The sequence below is a fragment of the Triticum aestivum genome, chromosome 3A, assembly GCF_018294505.1.
Source record: "Triticum aestivum cultivar Chinese Spring chromosome 3A, IWGSC CS RefSeq v2.1, whole genome shotgun sequence".
NCBI classification, from domain to species: Eukaryota; Viridiplantae; Streptophyta; class Magnoliopsida; order Poales; family Poaceae; genus Triticum; species Triticum aestivum.
The window spans coordinates 13,436,615-13,446,156 of NC_057800.1; the positions used below are offsets into that span (position 1 = coordinate 13,436,615).

Sequence of the window (9,542 nt, forward strand, 5' to 3'; positions counted from 1 at the left end):
CCCCCTTGAGCCTTTATATACGGAGGCAGGGGCACCCCAGAGAAACACAAGTTGATCCACGTGATCATATTCTTAGCCGTGTGCGGTGCCCCCTTCCACCATAGTCCTCGATAATATTGTAGCGGTGCTTAGGCGAAGCCCTGCTGCAGTAGTACATCAAGATCGTCACCACGCCGTCGTGCTGACGGAACTCTTCCCTGACACTTTGCTGGATCGGAGTCCGGGGATCGTCATCGAGCTGAACGTGTGCTAGAACTCGGAGGTACCGTAGTTTCGGTGCTTGATCGGTCGGGCCGTGGAGACGTACGACTACATCAACCAAACGCTTCCGTTGTCGATCTACAAGGGTACGTAGATCATACTCTCTCCTCTCGTTGCTATGCATCACTATGATCTTGCGTGGACGTAGGAATTTTTTTGAAATACTACGAAACCCAACATGTAGGATATCGCTGCACCAGAGGTGTTGTATACGACAGATGCTGTTTGGTAGGTTGCACTAGAAATTCTGAACCAAAAAATCAATTTTTAGTTTTATTTATCAGAAATTCCTTAAACAAGTAAAAGAAATCTGAACCAAAAAAAGAAGTAGTACATCGATTGCAGATGCTAACAAAGCCGATGAAAAGATTAGCACCAGTCGACATTAAATTCTCAGGCTATCCTTGTGAGTAATTGAACATTTTCTTATTCATCAACATCCACAGAAAAAACAAGGCACATATTGGAACATTAGGAATACGAAATACAAGATCTGGAACAAATATGTAACAAAAACGAAGCACATGCGCTATCATGAGAAAATCACAGGACCTTGCAAGAAAAAGTTGAACGAACGTGGTTGACATTGGGTGGCGGCTGCTGATGCATTTTGGAAGGGACATCGGACGGACAAGTTGGCACCTCCTGACCTGGGCCTCCGGCTCCCATCCACACCGCACCTCCTGAAGGGGTGCCGGGAAGGAGGCGTTGACTCCCGCTGCCAACCACCCCGCTCCGGTGGATGGGGTCTGGATCTGACAGAGCAACGACAGTTGTAAGGCGGTGTTGGCCGCGGAGTTCAACGGCGGACGATGGGGCGAGCGTCAGGGAGGAGATTGATGGGGATTCGACCAACTCCGTCGTGGATTTGGGGACGGCGACGAGAGGCGAGGTGAGATCTCGAGTGGGGAACGAGAAAGAAATGAGGGGCGAGAGGTGAGGGAACGCTCTGACCCCCACGACCGCGAGGCAATCGCTACCCACGCCTGCATTGCGGGTGCAGCCAATTTGCACCAGTTGGGCCTGCACGCGGGAAACGGCCGAATCCTGCGTTCCTCAGCCTGGCTGAGGCTGAGAGGCCACTGTTTGCATCGATCGCCCCAGGATGAGGACGCGGATACCAAACAGGCTAGAATTTGCATGCCGGGTGCGAGCCAGGTGCGGCCCAAGGAACCAAACACGCCCTATGTGATTGCTGCAGATTCACTAGCACGGAAGAAAAATAGATTCACTCATTGTTCTATTGTTGGTAAGCAATTCAAAAAATTCAAAAATAGTTACACGAATGCAATAAAAAACATATGAGTTTGTGTTCACTCCACAAAAAATAAATATACAACAACTTTATTTTAAGACTTGCTTGACTATACCATTCTACTCTTTCCCCTACGCTTGTCCATTGCACTTTTTCACAACATACGCATGATCCAACATAACGAAATAATAACCATCTAAATATTGAAAGCCAATCCATGATAGGAAAAGGCCGAAGAGATAAGAACTTGCTAAATTTTTTTTTGGTTTCGACTATGCATCTCCACTGCCCACTTCATGAAACTTATTGCACATTTCAGTGTATAATCACGCCGGAAATGAAATTTGACATAATAAAATGACCGTTAGAATATTAAGTAGAAAAATAGGAGATAATGATCTAAGAGATAAAGTGAGTCACTTTCTGTAAGATGAGAGGCAATATTCATAACATAACATAATAGAAAGGATACGTGACATTGTAAGAGATGGTACACATCGGACTTAGTACAAGTAAAATCATAAGGACATTCGCTAAAAAGGTAAGGAAATAATTGCTCCCGCCCAAATTTTATTTTGACTCGGGGGACCATGTGAGAGAGGGCATTAATTATATACGCCCTTAACATTTGAAAAAACTCTTCAAATTTAATTTTCCTATATATCCTTTTTCCAAATATTGAGTGGGAGCTTGGTCTGCACTCACATGTAAAGGGTTATTTGGTTCTTTTTCTCATTCCCTTGTTATGGCATCCCCGTGATCAAATTATGTTGTGTACCTTGCCCTCTTGGGAACTCGGACGTGTGCGATCGGTGTGGACGGGATGACGTAATGGATGATAGGGACAGGGAAGAGAGGGGATTTCTGACCAGGTAGTGTTGGCCTAGTAGGCAACTCTTTTGGGCCTCAGGATGGTCCTGCCGGATGAGCGCGTGATACAAAGAGTGGTGATAGGCGGGTGGCGCCACACTTAAAAACACACTAGATGATACCCCGCACGTTGCTGCGGGAATCAGTTACAATATACTTTTGATTTGATTGTGTGAAATATAAATATTTAAAGTAATAATACGTGAACCGGAATTAAAAATACATATGACTTATTATGTTTGATTACAATTAGTTGATAATTATTATTGAATACAAGTAGAGTAATATAATGAAAAACATTTTCCCATGCATGGTTGCATGTGGTGTTGGGTCTTTTCTTATGCATGGTTGCATGTTAAAGTAGGTCTTATCCCATTTATAATTGTATGGTGATGTGGCATGGTTGCATGTTGAGATAAATAAGTTAGCGGGGATGAATCTCTTAGGTATATAGGGTTAGTGAGGGAATTAGATGGCCACCTCACGGCAAGACATATGTGCGACGCTGCTCCGGATTGACATTATTATTCTTTTGTCATATATTATATGACATTTGGATTAGGTAGGTTTTTTTAGAGTGTGCACACCCTCCATTTTATCTTGGTTCACTGTCAATATTGAAACTCAAACCAGGGCCTCTTTTTCTCACACAGCGGCCGCCTCCTCTAAAAAAAGCTTAGGATCCGCCTCGTCTTCGGTGGTCACAATCCTTACTGACAGGGGGAGGGAGGGAGGAGGGGCTCAGTTTTTAGATATTTCTTTCAGTTTTGATAGGGTTGTGTCGTGCTTAAGAAGGTAAGAAGGTGCTGGCTTCCCAAAGATGGAATATGGATCTTCCCGCCTAGCCATTGTCCCGATGATGCGTCTAGCATCGTCGGTGGGTGTGTGGAGACGTGTCTCCGACGGATCTGTCTTTGATGAATCTGCTAGGATCTGGTCATCGTTCGTCCATGTTCGTGTGTATTCAGGTTGGATCCTTTCGATCTACGCTGCTCTTCATCGGCGATGGTTGTTTCTTTGGGCATTGCTCCTATGTGGCCTTAGCACGATGACTTCTTGACTTTCTGGTACACCAAATTTAGCCGGCTCCCATGAGAGAGGGGGGATGATGGCGAAGCGCCTTCAGCTCGCTTTAGTGCTTGTGGTCGTTGCTAGATGGTCTATGAATCTCGATGTAATTTTTATTACTTCAGTGCTTGTACTGTCATAATTGAAGATAAATACATCGTAAGTTTTTCCAAAAATAATATGGAAACTCAAACAACAACAACAAATTAAAGGTAAGCGGAGCAACCTCTTCGCGAATTCATAGGTTGCATCGTCCATATTGACTCTTGCAAAGCGTCGTACTGAGAACAAAGACAGGGAGCGGATTTGGGGCACGCAAGTGCGGGGGCATCGAGTCCCGCGCTTGTTTTTATTTTTTTGCTCCGATTTTCGAACTTTTATATTTTTTGAATGAACAGTCAAAATTAAGTTATGTTTTCTTTCAAATAAGATCCATTTTAGATATGTTTTGATGAATTTGGAAAATAAATGTTTAAGTTTCAACTCTTAAAACTTAGTATGAGTGACCAATAGAATCACGATGTTTTTCATAGAAATGACAAAAAAATGTGAGTAAATTGCAAAAAACATCGACACTTGCAAGGTTTGCAGGAAACACACATTTACGGAATTATGCCAAAAAGCACTATTTTTTCCTAATTTTTTGCAAAAAACACTAGTTGGTGGCTTTGGACGTTTTGATGACGATTATGACAGGTGGGTCCCGCCTTTGCTGACGTGGCGTAACTGTTCGCAGGTGACGCCGTTAGACCCGGGATTTTAAACCAACACCCTTGTTTGAAAAATTAAAAAGCAATCAGCCCCCTCATCTTCGTCTCTTCTCTCCGTCCAGCAGCAGCAGCGGGCCATGGGCATGGCCTGCCCTTAGACGCTGGAGCAGCAGCTGCCGCGGGCGCCGGAGGAACGGCAACAACAACTTTTGTGCTAGCCGGACACCGGATCAGCTGCTGCTTTCGTGGCGGGCGGCGGAGGGCACGACGTGGAGCTAGTGACGAGCTGCCCGGCATGGGCATCCTCCGCCGCGAGGCGCAGGAGGACCGACAAGCAGCTGTCGCGCGATCCTCTCCTCCTTGATGTCGCCGTCCAGGTCCAGGTTCCTCTCCTCCACCGTGGCGCGAGGCATCTCCAGATGCGACTGCTGCTCCGGTCCTCGTCCACTGCCGCCGCCTTGCTCTTGGAGTTCTCGCCGCCAGAGACCCGCTCGTCCAGATCGGGCTTGGCATGCGGGTCGTCCACGGCCGCCGCGGTGACGGCGCTGCCGCGCTCCTGCTCGGCGCCGCCATCCTCCTCGGAGCCAGCGTCCTCCTCGCCCAGCGTGCCGTCCTTGGCCTCGGGCTCGTGCGGCGGCGACGGCGGCGCCTTCTCCCCCGTCGTCCGGCCCGGCGATGGATGCGGACGAGGTCGACGTGAGGAAGTAGGCCCCGGTGAAGCAGAGCGCCACGAGCACCCCCGTGGTGGCGCGGGCACGGAGGAGGGAGGCCTGGGAGAGAGGGGCAGCATCCGGATAGCATGGAGACGCCGGCGGCCGGCGGAGGGAGGCGGACATCGGGCCGTCCTACGCACAACTTTTTTTCTAAAAATAAGTTAACCACGGGTGTTTTTTGAGAAGAAGTGAGGGAGTTTTTGGTAAAAAATATCTCTAACGACGTCTAGCGTTGAACAGTTATGCCACGTCAGCAAAAGCGGGACCCCCATGTCATAAACGTACTTAAAACGGTTCAAACGAGTAACTAGTGTTTTTTGCAAAACATTAGGAAAAAAATTAGTGCTTTTTCGCACAATTCCGTAGATATGTGGTTTCTGCAAACCTTGCCTGAAGTGTCGATATTTTTTACAATTCACTCAAAAAAATGTGTTCCAAATTTACCTATGAAACCTTGTAAGAACTAGTGAGCAAATCGCAAGTTTTAGATAAAAACTCGTAAATTTCAACAATTGAAACTAAAAACTACCGCGCCCTCGTGCGCCGCCCTCGTGCGCGACTCAACTACTTTGTGAATAGCAAGGCGATCGAGCGGCCGAGCAGATCTTGGCGGTTGCGTGCCTGGGCGTGCCGTCACACATATTTCTGAACAAAGACATGATGCTTCTTCAGGGCATCTCCAACAGCCGTCCAACGCGCCGCGTAGTAAAAACTACTTTGCCGCGTGCACTTCGCCTGATTTTGCGCGGCCTGCAGTGCTGGCTCCAACAGTTGCGCTAAAATGCAGCGCGCGCGCCGCTCCAGCAGCGCGCAAAAAATGCAGCGCGTGCGACTCGCCGGGGCATTGCATATATTGCATTTTGGACACAAATGGATTTCAAACATTCAAAATGCAATAAACATGACATATAAATTTCACACAAACAAGTTGATGAATAAAAGTTCATGCCCACAAGTTCAAAATCGTGCCCACAAGTTCATCCAACCAAGTTCAAAATGCAAACCAAGTTCATGACACAAACGAAAGACACATCAAGCCTCGTCCTCATCTTCGGAAGACGATTCTTCCTCCTCCGAAGATGATCTTTCCTCCTCCGTCCGCCGCCTTGTTCTTCTTCGCGGATGTCTTGCCCTTCTTCAGCCGCGCCGCATTGGGGAGCTTCGAGGGGGCGGCGGCGGCATGGGACGACGCCGGCGCGATGCCACACGCCGCCGTGGTCATCCGCGGCGGCATGAAGAGGCCGCGCGCGAGGCCGATGCTCGGAGGAGCTCCGGCGGTGGCGAGGCCAACGCTCCCCGTGCTAGGGTTTCCGGCGGCGGTGGCAGGGGAGGGGTCGCGGCTGTAGGATGGGGTGAGTGGGGTGCCGGCGTGTGCGTCCATCGGATCAAGTTCGCCGGCGCCGGCGCGCGCGGGGCGAAGGTGGCGGGGAGGAGAGAGTGCGGCGCGAGCGCTTGTGTGTGCCGCACGCGGAAGCCGGCTCCCCAAATACACAGCGCGAGTTGGCGTTTCGGACCGCGCGCCCAACTTCATATGCCGCGCGCGCGGTTATTGCGCTTCCGCTGGAGCTTGTCTACAGGTTGCGCGCGCTAAAAGAGCAAAATTTGCGGCGCGGCGTTTGTTTAGCGCGGCTGTTGGAAATACTCTCAGACGGTAATATATGACAGCCGTGTTCCATTGCAGCAAATTACAAAAATCGTGAGGCAACTGTTTTGTTTTAGGGACACATACATGCAGCTGATATTCAACTCCTTACGGGCATCGGATAATTTTCATGGAACGTGTGAATCGCTCTCGATCCAGCGCCGCAAATCGGACTGCGATCCGAGACCGATAGGGAGACGATCGAGGAGTCTATATGAGGGCTCAACCCCCTTCCGGTCCAGCACAAGTCGTGTCTGCCGTCTACCTTCCGGTCAGCAGATTCGCCGGCGCGTGCCTTCGCCAGTTCGCCGCCCTTCTTTCCGGATGGCTCTGAACGATGGCCTCGCCAGGTTCAGGCTGCAGCAGGAGAGGAACCAGGCGATTCTGTCAACCGTCGCCGCTACCAGAACCTCTTCATCATCATCCACCAGAACGTCCCAGCAGCAGCCCGCTCCAACTCCAAGGCCGGCGGCTAAGCCATCACCGTCCGCGCCCGCTGCCGTCAGGTTCTCCGATGACACGGCGCGGCTACAGAAGATCAACGAAGTGAGGACGTCCACCGTCGGATCACAGCTCAAAAAGGTAATCGAGCTGCTCGAGAAGACGAGGGATGCTCTTACGGCGCATCAGATCAACGAACAGATCTACGTTGACATCGACGGTAACAACGACGTCGCCGACAGCCTGAGGAACAACGCCAAGGTGCGCTTCGACAGGCGGCGCTACTCCTACAAGCCCACGCACGACCTGAAGGCCAAAGGCGAGCTGCTGACACTGATCAAGAGCTTGCCGGACGGCCTCCTGGTCTCGGAGGTGAAGGACACGTATCCAGCCGTGCACGACGACCTGCAGGCCCTGAATCCTCGGGGGACGTCTATCTGCTACCGGGGGAGGGGGGCGCCATTGCCTATCCCAACGACCCGAGGTTGAAGATGGAGGTGGACGCCGAGCTCAAGAAGCTGTTCCACGACATCAAGTTGCCGCAGGACATGCTCGACATCGAGAAGGAGCTCTGAAAGAACCGCGAAAAACCGGCCACCGATACTGTGAAGCGGCGCGCGGCTGAGCAAGTCCATGGTCATCAGCCGAAGACGAAGAAGGCCAGGAAGAAGTCGCGCGGGATCACCAGCAGGACCAAGATCACCAACGCTCATCTCCCGTGGCTCTTGGACCTGCCTGTGGACTCCAAGGATATCATCTGATCTGATGGGTGTGTAAATCATGTAGTAAAGCACGTGATGGAAATGGAATAGAATTTGTGACTTGATGAATCTGCTCAAAGCGATATAAGTTCACAACTGCTATTCTTTTTTGATGAATTTACATATGGAGAAAACTACTACTCCCTCCTTCCCAAAATTCTTGTCTTAATTTTGTCTAAATACGGATGTATCTAGTTATGTTTTAGTGTTAGATACATCCGTATCTAGACAAATCTAATACAAGAATTTTGGGACGGAAGGAGTATTTACAACAAGATGGTATTTTACAACAACCAATTGCTCTAAGATGACAATCCAGTGTTTTAACACTCTAACCGGTTGGCTACCCTACAAGGGAAAGTTGTGGTTCCACACTCTACCAGGGAAGCCTACAATGATTTTTTGAGAAGCGTCTGTACGTACAGCTGCATATATCACAAGGTCTAACATCAATGACGGAGCACATCACCACCGGCTACCACCATGCCGAAGAAAGCCCTTACCAGGCATGTCAGCCCAGGGGTGGCATAGCCGGAAGGCTCAAAACTGGAGCAAGAATGGCAAATCACCATCGAAGACATGTGCTTGCGCGGAGCAAAACCGCCGCTAGACCAGGAGCGCGCAGCTGCCAGATCGGTGTCGCAACTCCCAACCTGAACACGGTGCCAACCCCGAGAACGTCCGCCATCACGCCTAAACCATGTCGCCTCGTGATGAGTGTATTTTCTACAATGATTCTGCCATTGTTTAATTCGTATATTCCAAGATAATCACTCTGGTTTTATCATTGTTGACTAATAAATGTAAAACATTGCAAATCTCTTTTTATAAATAAGTTTTAGTAGGTTTTGGACCATGAAATGGAGCAACACAGGAAATATGAAGTATGAAGATCAAGCCAAATCAAAGTGCCGCGCCACGGGCGTTCCAAAGCCAAAGGCGATGTATGGTATGAGCAAGCGCTCATACCGTGAACTGCTGGCACTATGGCATCATCCCTCACAACCTTCATAAAAGAGGCGAGGGCCCATTCATAACAAAATGAACCGTGAAGAGCAGAGCAGTCGCCAGGATCATCATCATCCATTCCCAGAAAGCCTAGCCGCCGCCATCTCCATCTTCGTCACCATAGCCATTCTCCCTAAAATTTTCCATACTTGTAATCAGTCCATCACATTCCACGAGATTGTAAGACTTTACACAATCATTTGTCTATCATCAATGCCATCTACAATAATTGCGATGTGTGAGTAACCCCCTCAGCCCAGGCATAAGCCTTGCAACCATCTATACTTGTGCATAGTGTCGTTGGTATGACTTTACTTAAGCTGATGTTATTTGTATGTGTGTTATCCACAACGTATTTGTCTCTTCTTCTTCTCGTTATAAGACTACGTAGGTACCAGGAACCGTTAGATCGATCAAGGGGAGGTAAAGTACAGAGACACACAGAAGGTTACAATGAACGCCGGTGATAGTAAAGATTTGTATAGTAGCAAAAAGCAACTCCCTGGGGATCCTGGGGTGCAGCCATTAGATACCCAATGTGTTGGTCTAGATAACCCCGCGCGACGATAACGGTTTTGGTTGGACAATACTCACGATGCAGAATGCTGATCTGTCGTGATGTTATTTGGACGCAGCCCCAACATGTAATCGTTGAGAGCACATCATAACGGTGTCTACCAGGATGGTATCGGAATATGAAATCCTAATTCCAAAGTATAAGGATGTAACTAAAGTCCTAATTTCCATGCCTATTTCCTTCAATTGGATCTCTGCCAAACACAACTAGTATTTGTTTGGCCTGGGAAACTAAAA

General features: G+C 49.0%; 1 pseudogene; it reads left to right on the forward strand.

Moving 5' to 3' along the window:
- Window positions 1-6,778: 6,778 nt before the first annotated feature.
- Window positions 6,779-7,853, forward strand: LOC123057559 (general transcription factor IIE subunit 2-like; annotated as a pseudogene).
- Window positions 7,854-9,542: the final 1,689 nt, after the last annotated feature.